Source organism: Tympanuchus pallidicinctus, unplaced genomic scaffold, assembly GCF_026119805.1.
Source record: "Tympanuchus pallidicinctus isolate F22 unplaced genomic scaffold, pur_lepc_1.0 scaffold1, whole genome shotgun sequence".
NCBI classification, from domain to species: Eukaryota; Metazoa; Chordata; class Aves; order Galliformes; family Phasianidae; genus Tympanuchus; species Tympanuchus pallidicinctus.
The window spans coordinates 96,494,578-96,506,916 of record NW_026294618.1 but is presented as its reverse complement, the minus strand read 5'-3'; positions in this window follow the sequence as shown (position 1 = coordinate 96,506,916).

The window sequence follows — 12,339 nt, the reverse complement described above, 5'->3', positions numbered from 1 at the left end:
ATGAAGCCAAAAATGTCAGGTCTCAGCACAGCCAGGGGATCAGCACCCCACCTATGACCAGTGTGTAGCTCTAGGGGAGGCACTGGCTCCTCACACTTGTTACCATGGGCTTGCTGCTGCCTTAATGCCCACAGCAGAAGATGCAACCAGTAGAACGCCTGCAGTAAGGAGAGTGCTGAGACTGCTGTGGGAGGGGAAGCAGCCCAGGGGGGCTTCCTTACCTGGTGACTTTATTTGCAATTATGTTGACTCAATTTGAATCCTGCACGGATGCTTAGAACTCAACATTGCAGAACCAGATCCTCACCCATCAGGGTCTCTGTTTGCAAGGAACTACAGGGGAGCCTTTTCCTTGTGCTTTGGAGCTTGAGCAGGTGAAGATTTGTGACATAGCTTCTGGACCTATGTGATTTTAATGTAAGTGAATTTACCCAGAGCTACTGGAAACTACACTGCTACTCCATGCGTGGCCACTAGACAGTGCATTGGTACTCAGTTCATCAGTGAGAAATACATCACTGAGGGCAGTCAACAGACAAAATTCGATTTTTAGAATAGCAGACGTAGTGCTCGGGATTTCCTGTGAGCAAGTGTTTCCTGGGCCTGATCCAGCAAAGCTCCGCTTGCTATGTTGGGAGAAATGTTCCCTGCTCCCAGATCACACCTGCTGGCTTCTGCTTTCAAATAGGCAGGAGTGGGAAGATGCACAGTGTGCTTCCAAAGCCCCATATTTTCAAGCTGGGTATGCAATTTTTATTTTGTATTTAAATTTACTGGACCCGACCTCCAACTCCATTACAGTCTAGAGAAGCATTTCCCCCTGTTCTACTGGGTGGTGGATGAGGTCTCATCCTTTGCAAATGGTGCTGCCTGGTGGCTCGTTAATGCGTCCCCAGACCCAACTGGTGCTGCAGCATCTGCCACCATCCATCCCTGGGCTGCCCACCAAGGAGCTGTGTCCCACCATAGCCAGCACCTGTGCCTGAGTGCCTGTGTTGGTAAATAATTTATATGGGCATGATTTACATGTTAAATTAGCTTTGCTTTTAATTGCAGGCAGAATATTTTACCACAAAGAGCTACGCTTGGAGCCTGCTTGATTAACTACAGAAACAAAAGCATTTAGTAGCATAAAACTGAACCACCACAAAGTCAATACATATTAAAGGATTTGAAGGGCTTCTACCTTTTTTTTTCTCAGCTAAACACATTTCATGAACAGCAGGGAAGACAACATTCTGATTCAGCGCTAGTTATGTTTTTTTTTTCCCTTGCTGCTCTGCTGCAAACCAAACTTGGGGTCCTGCAGTCTGCTTTTTTTTCCACTGGAGGAAAAATAAGTGATGCCAAGACTGAACTTATTCTCAGTCTAACTTATCTCCATTACATAAAGCTTTGAAAAATGGCAGCAACTTGCAGACTTTTGACCCATTTGGCAAGGACTCCATCCAGCTGTCCCAGAAGCTGGTTCTTTGCAGGAAAATTAAGGTAAATTCTGGGCTGTTTGCACCAGCTACCTCAAATATATATATATATGTGTAGCATAAAAAAAATTAACAAAGCCTATGTGGTATTTTAGGAACAAACCCTGAGTAAATGCATGTATGAGCACCATCTATTGGCTGCACTATTGCTTACAGGGTGCAAAATGCATCCTGTTTCCAACAAAATTCCAGCTCCATCTCATGACATGCAGGTCAATCCTAACCTCTGGAACCTGGTGCAGGACAAAGAGCTGGGCAGAGGCCAGCTGGGCAGAGGCCAGCAGGGAGCTCCACTATGGCAGCCTCGGCCACCAGACTCTGGGATGGGGGGATAGAGGTTCTCCACCTGGGGTTGTGCTCCTGATGCCCTAAGGACCAGCCCACCTGCTGCTCCAATTAAGGATGCTCCATTACCCCCTTTTCCTATAGGAATAATCTATTTTGGCCTCAGAAGCCTGAGATAATTAACTCCAAGCAAGGTTTTGGGAGCATTAGGGGTGTTTGGCTGCTACTCCTGCTCTACCATTTTAAGAACAAAGAGCTACAAATCCACAGCAATTTAGAATCTGACTTTCCAATTAAGGATTTGACATGTTTTTATGCCTTTGAAGTGACAATATTTGTCAGGCTGTTTGTTCAGTGCATTGTCTGCATGTGCAGTTAGACAGGAATTGGTTTAATTAAGGTTAATTGGTGCATAATTAGAGCTGCTGCCAACACAAAAGAATGGCTGCAGACCAGGGAGAGAGTCGATTTCTATCCAGCTCCAAAGGACAAATAGCATCAAGTGGATATTACAGCTGAGCAGTAAAAATCTGAACTGCTTCATATTTAACACTGCTTTTTGTAAAGCAATATGAGTAACTGCTTGGCAGTTCTTTCCCCAGAGCTCAAAGTCCTGTCCCAGTAAATGGAATATTTTTCATGGTGGAAGTGTTTGTGCTACTAAGTCTTTGCAGTTGGACCCATTGCAGAGATTTGCAGGATACAATCCAGAGAAGAAAGGTAGAGGTAAGAAGGGAAATGGTGTCTCTGAAGAAGTAGCTGTGATTTATTGCACAATGAACTCACCTGGCACCACTGCTCTGGCAGGAGGCCAGCGTGAGAAGCACTCTTTCTTATACTGCTTCCAGCATCTATAAGGTGAGCACAATGCAATTCTGACATTAGTGCTTGGTTGCTGCAAGATCATAGAATCATAGAATCATTAAGGCTGGAAAAGACCTCTAAGATCATCATATCGAACCATTAATCCATCACTGCTACACTCACTAAACTGCATCCCACAGTGCCACATCTCCACCCACGTTTCCTGAACACCTCCAGGGACGGTGACTCCACCACCTCTCTGGGCAGCCTGTGCCAATGCATCAACACACTTTCAGAGAATACATTCTATCTAATATCCAACCTGAACTTCCCTTGGTGCAACTTGATGCCATTCCTTCTCATTCTATTGCTGTTACCCAAGAGTAGAGGCCAATCCCCACCTCGCTGCATCTTCCTTTCAGGCAGTTGTAGAGTGCAATAAGCTCTTCCCTGAGCCTCCTCTTCTGCAGAATGAACAATGCCAGTTTCCTCAGCCATTCCTCATACGACTTGTATTCCACAACCCTTACCAGCTTCATTGCCTCTCTCTGGACATGTCTTGCTTGTAGTGAGCTACACAAAACTGAATGCAGTATTCGAGGTACAGTCACCCTCTTTTTATCATCATTAATCCTTCCTCCCAAGAGGACTGAAGAGTTTCCATGAGGAAAAGCCACCCCTGTAAACACCATGAGCCTTCCTATCCACATGGCACACAAACTCCTATTCATAGCATTCTGTCCAAACTCCCTCATATACATCATGTCCAGCACAAAGCTAAAAGCAAAGCCACTTTCAGACCAGCCCAAAGGAGCAGACAGCACAAAAGCTTAAAAAGTAATAAATTATGAATTGAAAACAGGTGAGGAGAAAAGGGAAAGGATTGCATGCCTGAGGTAGCACCACATTATACAGATGGATTCAGATTGCTAAGCTGCAGGGAACAACTAAAAGGAGCAAGCTTCCAGGAGGCACAACGATGAAATCACTGCAACAGGAATCAAAGAGCTTGGACATGCATGAACAGGAAAAGAAGCCTCACTCAAGCTATAGGTTACACAGAAAATGTAAATAAGCAAGTATTCCTTTGCACAAGTGTAATAATACACATTTTTGTGTTTTGTATCTATATACTGTGATTTTCTTCGTGTACATTCTGCTTTTTAACTCCAAGCAATTAGTGACTACAAAACTGCAAAGTGCCAGCGCCAAAATCAGAGGAAAATATCATGGGAGTGCAATGGCCTAGTCTGAGACACAGGCAGAGTTATTTATCCCAAGCCATGAAGAACGTGGTTTGCAGAATGAGCTCACCAGACTGAGAGCATGGCCATCCTCCGTGCCATCCTCCACAGTCTTCCAAAAGATCTGACCACGTAAAGGATGTAGGTATGATTTTCTGAGCTTTGCTGTAAGAAGCACTTTAGCATCTTGGCAACTGAAGGATGAGCTGGTTTCTCTAGTAAGAACCAGGGAATGTCAGGAAGGACAGCTTCTCAGGGCTGGGGAGATCTTTCAGTCAGGATGAAAAAGGTGAAACGACCTGTTTCTGAAGAGTTTCCTGTGCAGGAGATAATTGACCAACTGACACAAATCAGCACATCTCCACTGGTGAGTAGGCTGATGCCTGGCAGTCTGAACCCCAAAGGGGCAAAAGTCCTGTCCACTCATAACTTAAGGCAACAAAAAGCTTTTTTGCTTCTTTCAAAGACAGTATGGCAGAGACAACATTCTCTGGGAAGCTAAAGGGACAGGGAGAGGCCAGGCTGGTCACCAAGGGAATGGAAAGGGCCTGCTCACTCTCAGGTAAAAAAAATTAAAGATAAGATTTCCCTCCATTCCTAAAGGCCAGCCTCACTTTGCAATGAGCCTAGGTTTTTCAATACAGCCACACATTATCATAATCAGTGGGAATCTGCTGCCTATAAATTCAAGAAGACTGTCATGCAGGTGTAGGACAAGCGGGTAAACTGCCCCTTGTTCTCTTGCATTACATCTTCTCAGTCCCTTCTCTTCTCTGCAAAAAAGCTGCTGCAGGGAGTAGTAAAACTGGGCTGCATTCACCCCTTGCACCCTCAATTTTTCAAATGACATTTTGCATCAATTAATTTTCTGGTTGAGAATTGGTATTTGATGTACTCTGCTGACTGAACTCCATCTCAAACAGGTTTGTAAGGAGAGATTTTTGTTCTCAGACTCAGGAACACAATGCCTGGCTGACAAAGTCCATTTGTTGAACCACAGGATCTTCATTAAATGCCAGTGACTTATTGGTCATTTTGTTTATTAACTGCAGTCAATAATACACTCCTAGTGAATTTCTAAATATAACTCCAAAGAAGACTGCTCGGCTTTAATTGCTTCCTTACACAGCCTTGTACCAAGCTCATACAAGTATCATCTTGAATATCTTCCTGAGAATAAGTCAAACAAGCCTGATTTGAGATACAGAAATGTCTCATTATACGTGTATTATTTCCTTGTTACAGCAGCCTTGCTGAGCTATCAATCCGGCTGGTTATTCAAGTGCTTCTGCCCATTAGGTGCAGTTACTCCATTACAACCATGAACTTTGTTTTCTCATTAATAAAAGTGTTAAAAACTGAACAAGGAATAAACGAAAAGGCTATTACGACTTTTATAATGAAATACATGTTAGGCCATAATTCAAGGACCAGCTAAAAGTCACTTGCCTATTAAAAAGAAAATGTGCTTCACTCCATTCAGTGTTTGTGGGAGAGGGTGAAGAAAATGGGAACAGGAGAAAGAAACAAGTGGAATGGGAAGCTTAGGACACAGCTGCAGAGATTGGCACTGTCACTTGCCTTTAGCCAAAGAGTTCAAAGAGTTTATTTTAAGCGCAAGGGTTAAAAAACAGAAAAAATAAAACAACCACTTTCCCTCCAAGATTCATGGCTACAAGCACAATAGTAATTTTTTTCTTACATAGAAGATTTCAGTATTTGAGACCTATGGTTCCAGAACATTTCCACGTGCTGTGCTGTAGCACTGCCCTGGCTCCTGGTGCTCTCACGGCCTCTCTTTGCCCTCTTTGGCTTTTCCAAAGTGGGGCCAATCCTCAGCACATAAAGCATTTCCACTCAAGTCTTAATGTTTTCCTCTGCTATACGTAGAAGATGAGAGCCAGAGCAATTCTCTCAACCCGGATGGCTGCTCTGGTGGTGTTTGGGACTAGTCAGGACAAAGCTCTATTGTTGGTTGGTGTAAAAAAAGGCAGCAAACTCCCTTATGTTTCCAAGGATGGCATTGTTTTCAAGACACAGCAAACTGTAGTTCCTTTTACTATGAAGAAATACCCATGCTGCAGAAATTTTCACTGGATTGCACTATAACATGCACAGCGGGGCTTTTCTCCTCTACACTTTGATTTCTTGTTTGAGGATGCTGTTTGTTGCTTAGTTACAGGATGCTGCCACAGCTGAAAAGTGCTGCTTGCAGTGCTGACAAGAAGGAATTGTTTCTTGGGGAGAGGAATTATCTTCTGGGGACACTGCTGGTATAAAGTCTGCAATTATGTGGTGGGGAGGATGAGGTAACTTCAAGGTTATAACACATTACTTATATTTCACTGCTCTAGACTTGGTAAGGAAAAATATCTTGGACCCTGAGAATGTCATGTGTGCTTAACAACAGAAAGAAAAGAAGAGAGAAGGGAAGAGGGAAAGAGGGAAAGAGGGGAGGAGAGGAGCAATAAAAAATAGCCATAATCTCTCAAACAAGCTGAACCTGCCTCTCCCCATCCAGCCCCTGGAGAAACAAGAACCCTGTCTTTAGTCATACAAGTCCATTACATTAACATAGCTGCTTTGGATCTGTAAACAAACTGGCTCCATGAAATTTACACTCCTTTCCGTATCAATGAAGTAATTGTTTTTTGGAATTATTTTTATTGCTAATTACATTAGCAGTTTTCTGTGCTTCTGGCTTGCTTCAGTAAGCATTTAAGAAGATGTCTTTTAATAGAACATTAAGTAGCATGGAAAATTAAACAAGCATCTTGAAGTAATGGATGAGGTTTAGCGTCAGTTTTGAACCTAATTACATTGGTTGCTGGAGGAAACCTCACTTTGTGACCACCAAAGGCCATCTTTTATCACAGGGACAGAACTATCCCCTGCCAGGACCACTGATCATGCATTATCCTTGGGGTACCTGAGGTGTGGGCGAGGCAAAGGCTGGGAAAGAAGCAAAAATTCATTTGAATAAAGCTCATGCTGTACAAAATTCTCCATTCTCACACAGCATCAATAACTTGGGGTTTATTTTCCATATTCCATTTAAATATTGGCTGAGTTGCCTAACAAGGAACATCACCTCATAGTTACCATGCACTGTACAGATGGAAAAGCATGGCTACAGTCCTGCAGCACTTTCTGCACACACAGTTCTGCCTCCGCATCGGTTCTAATGAGACAGATCTGGAACACACTGAACCCTCCCATGGAAATGGCTTCCTGATTCCATCTTTGGGCCTGATGCCTCAGCCCAAACACCCCAATTCCGAAGTGTGGAAGTCTCCAGGCCTGGAAACTGGAAACAAGGCATTTTACTTACAAGGAAGCACAGCAGAGTCCAGCTGATGCTGATGAAGGGGCTCCCAGCATCAGCATGGCTGGGACAAGCCCACAGTCCTGCAGTCACCCCAAGGGGAAAAGGATTGACTGAGACGCTGTGTGCCATTGGCTTACTGATAACTGCAGTGGAGAGTCTGTGACAGATTTTATTAGTGCTTAATTAAGACAGATAGCAGAAGACTTCCCTTGCTAATCTGCTCCCCTGAGCTTGCTCCTACTCTCTATTTCAAAATGAGTGGGACTTAGGAAAGTGCTGAGCTGAGAACCACAGTGAGCTGTTCTATTCTGGAGAAGTTAGCATAGTCCTAGCTGGGCCTGGAGAATGCCTTGCCCAGGGATCCTACCCTTAAAAGATGATAAGGCAGTGTGTGCACTGCCAGTTCATATTTATTAGAGAGAATGAAGTGGAAAGGAGCAGTTCTGCCTGGCCAGCTGCCCAAACCCCTCTGGAGCAGGCTGCAGCTGGGTAGCACCAAGGCTTCAGCTGCCACCCATAGCTGCATTGCCCTCTTATTTCTAGTGAGGTGGCTCTGGGGGTGCCTAACATTATGCAGCATTTGCTAGGTGGCTACAGAACCTTCAGAACTTGGAGATTTTCTTCTTATGCACTGGCTGTCCAGAAATTGTCTGGCCCTAGCCCTGGCTCAGAGCAGAGAGTGGACTTAAGGAGTCCCAAACCTGGTAGGAACCTCTCAGCAATTCTAGAGAACCAAACATGCAGATTTCTGTTCATCATCTACACACACAATTTAAAAGACAAAAGGTAGGCCAGAAGCATCAGGGAAGCTCACTGAGAACAGGAGCCTGCCTATCCCCCAAAGCAGGCAGCAGCACTTACAGGGGGAGCACGACCATCTCCAAACAAAGGCTGTCTCCTCCAGGGAAGCGAGCCACCTTCCAGGAACACCAGTCAGCATGGGATATCAGGTCTTAAGGAAACACTGCCTATCCCTGCCCCACACAGTGTGCATGAAGCAGAGGCAGGATTACTTGCCAGGGCTCCTTTCCAAGGATTATGGAAGAAACAATAATAAGGATGACTAAAGAGTGAGCATTTGTTCCCACGCTGCAAACAACAACATCCCAACTTGTAAGGCCAAATGTGGCCACATCATCTGATGGGTCAGACACAAGGGAGGCACTGATCACATTAGCAGTGTGTTTCACCTTCCTTGAGAGCAATCATAATGACTTTTTTTTTTTCCTAAAAGAAAAGCACACAAACGGAAACCAAAGTAAAAAGCATCTCAGAAATCAAATTGAATTCAAAGACACTGCTGATACTACTTGCAGTTTTCTTAATCCCTCACCTAGAACCTGACTCACGTAAGCAAAGCACCATGCAGATGTGTCAGAGAAATGCCAGCTGTTAATTTGGCTGATGTTAACTGGTATGCAAATCCTGCTCTGATTGCTACCTGCTCACCAGGTGTGAGTCCAGAGCTTTAAACACAGTCAAGATACCAGATTAGTTCCAGTCTCTCATAAAGATGCCCATATGCTATAGTTAATGTGCTATACAACTGGGGTTACATAAACCTGTATATCTCTCTTCCAGAACAGTCTGGTGGGAACATGACTGGTGAAGACCAGAGGATTGGCCAGCAGTGAAACTTCTTGTGGAAGAGTATTGTTTTTTTTTTCTAATGAAAACTTTTTTTTAAGGTGAAATGGATATTTTAGTAATTTCCCATGATCACAGATCTAGATTCTCCTCAAGTAAATCAAGTCCCTCCATCTTTTCTCCCTCAGACTTGTCATCTGCTTGAATGCAGATTGTGTGTGCCCCTCAGTGGTGCTGGCCATCCCTAGGCAGGCTCTGTCTCATGGACAATAAACACCAGCTCATCAGATCAGACACTTCTGATGACATCCATCTGAGGGACAATCTTCTCAGTAATCTTTCTCTGATAATGTCCCATGCTTTCATCTTTAAACTGCAAAGCATTTTATAAGCAGAAATCAGATTTCACAACACCCCTAAATGCAGTCAAGTATTATTAAACCACTTTCCAAAGCCCTCATCGCTGTCAGTTGAACAATTTTCCCCCAGCATTTTTTCACATTTCATCACAACAGTTACGCCTCATTGGAGAGTCTCTAAACATCCATTGAAGTAACAGCTATAACAGTAAAGAAAAAGCATTTGATTCTGTTGCTTTCTTCGAAGAGACTGTGTCATCCATTACTGAATTACGGGTAAAAGCTTTCTCTAACATGGCTGTTGAACAGTTTGAAAACAATAATTTTATTTTCATTCTGAATCATCGGTCTCATGAGAGATGTTCTGCTGGCGTGCAAATACGGATTATACTAAAGTAGTGGTAGGAAAGAAACATTTCTCCTATCGGAATCAAGGTGAGTGTTACTCATGCACATGGGTTTGAAACAATGGCACGGTCATGGAGAAATGGAAGTTCTCTTTTTCTAAGAATATTTCCCCCCCCTTATAATAGCTCAGAGACTTCAATAACAATTTCTGACTGCTGTCAGTCCACTCCAAAAGGCTCTTTGTGAAAACTGTAAAAAAAAATATACAATTTTGATCTTTTTTCTCATGCCCTACCATACTAAAACAGAAGCTTTCCCACTGCATGCTAACAGCAGGAATTGTACTGTATTCCTTTCCCAGACTCACTGTCTGCCTTGTTCATCCGGGCAGGGTCTGTGCATTACCTAACAGCAGCACATCTTATTCCTCTTTTCCCTTAGGTATTATAATACTTAGCCTGATTAACATTTTTTGCATGATTAGCATGCTAAAGAAGGAGGGCAGTTGTTGTAGCATTCACGTGGGTACAAATAAATCCATCCATTTAGTAGCCACAAGAAAACAAAACCTTTTCAGGATGTCTTTTTCCTTTTTCTCTACCTGTTTACCAAGAGAAGCTCAAATTAAAAAAAAAAAAAAAAAAAAAAAGCATATGAATACCAATCCTTTTGCTTCCCTCCTACAATTTCAGTTTTTGTTCTCCTACTGCTGCCTAATTAACAGCTTCTGGTTATGCATTAAAGTAAAACAACAGGCACTGATGCTAATTATGGACACTGCATTGCCAGGATAAAACAAGAACCTTTAAGAAGAAAGTTCTGTTAAAGACCAGCATCACTTGCTTTAGCGGTTTATATCTAAAAGTGCCAGATTTTGTCAACACAATTGAAAGGAATCACACAGAAAATACTTGGCAAGCTGCAAGTTCACATAGTGGCATTCAGCCTTCGGGATTGATGTAGCAGTTAAAAATAAAAGGAAAATGCAGCCACTGTTTGGTCCAGCTCAGCTACACCACTACACAAGGCAAGGTCTTCACCCAGACAGTTGCAGCTCAGGAGTTAAGCGCTTGCACAATTTGATCAACACGCACAGTCTTTATATGACTGTTCCAAAGGGTGCCCCAAGCCCAGATATGGGCCTCAGAGATGACAAGGTCTCCGGAGGCTGACACCAGCACGTGCCCACACTTTGGACACCATGAATGTGCTCCAGGGATGTCTTTGCAGCAGATGGGACAGGAACCAGGCAGACCTGGCCTCACTGTCCCGGTGATCACTCATGGAGAGGTGAGATGGCCAAAGCAAGTCTCTGCCTTGATTAATTTGCAGAGCCAGCTGCTCAAGGCTGTGTAAAAACCAGTGGCATAACACAAGTCTGCCCTCAGGTTTCCTGAAACCTGGGAGCACTCCTCCCGCATTTCTTCCCTGCTGTCAGCAAATATCATTTTATAAAAATAACAACCCATCCCTAAGTCAGAAGAATAAAGTTCCCTTGAATAACTGTAATTAAAATGTAAACATCCCCTCATTGTGGCTCCACCACGTAAGTCACACGAATAGCCCTCGCCAGTATTACATAGAGAATTCCATGCAAACATGCCAGGATTTTTGCAAAACACTGTCAGTCATATTCCAAGTCACCCAATATTTCACGAAACATTTCTCTCTCTTGATAATACAACATGACAGCCACAACCAGGTAATTATTTTGCAATGGTGTCAGGTTTACTGCTTAACGGTGTGGAATGAAACAGCAATTGCTTTGTTCATTTTCTCTATATAGCATATTTAAATCAAAGTTTTATATGTTCTGCATCGTTATGTCCTCCCAGGGCTGGCAACAGCTGGAACCCAAAGAAATGTTGAATCAGTGTTACGTTGCCCAGATTCCCAGCTGGCTGTCAGTATCAGCACTCCTGAGAGTCCTTAAAATGGGAACTTTCCCAACCATGAATAGTTCCTAGTACTGATTTCCCTCCAAATGTGCAGTCTAGGATGCCCAATTCCTCACCTCTATGCAATGTGTTAGAATGCTTCTGCAATTAATTTTTTTAGTTTGTTGAGTCGGAGTTCTAACTTAATATTTTGTTTTGGAGGGAGGGGAGCTAAATTAAAGCAGAGCTAATTGCTTTTAAAAGTCCGTTTCACTTGAATCGAAGTGGAACATTTAATTTAATTTGGAAAGCATTGAAATTAAACGCTTTCCTAGGTTTTGTTCTTTACCCAAACAAAGCAAATGTTTGGAAATCCACCCAAAAGCTTCAGTGTTTCGGTTGTCCTCAAATTACAGTTTTGAACTGGGACAAGAAAATTCCCCAGTTCCAGGTCCCTCCATAGTAGTACTGCAACAGTAACACGGGCAAAGAGGCAGGTGCCCACAGCCCCTCAGGGCTCCCTTTCAGAGCAAGGTTAGAAGATCGGTATGTTTGAACACGGGTGTTCAGGGTTACAGAGATTATTAGTTTGGGATCATTTTCCACAAGCAGTTTTGGTTTGGAGTCCTACACACTGTCGTTATTTGTGTAATGAGTTTTGTCAGCATGCAGCCATTACTCAGCTCTGATGAAACTGTATAAAATAAAGATCGTCTCAGTAAAGCTGATAAGAAATTAGAACCTTCCATGCTCAAAGACAACTAAAATCTTGCTCCAGAAGCAAATAGGGCTGACAGTGCAATATGAAGTTATGTGCTTTAACCAAACTTTCCATCTAGAGAGAAATACTATTCACAAAGAGGAATATGTAGCAGATTGCTCCAAAAAAATCATAAAACTAGATGGCTGGCAAGCACTTATCTGAACAGCTTTTCCTCACAGTTTCCATTACTCTCTCTGGTTAGGCAAGAAAGAGCACAAGACAACACACTGCCTGGGAAAGCCTAAAGAACCTAACTCGTG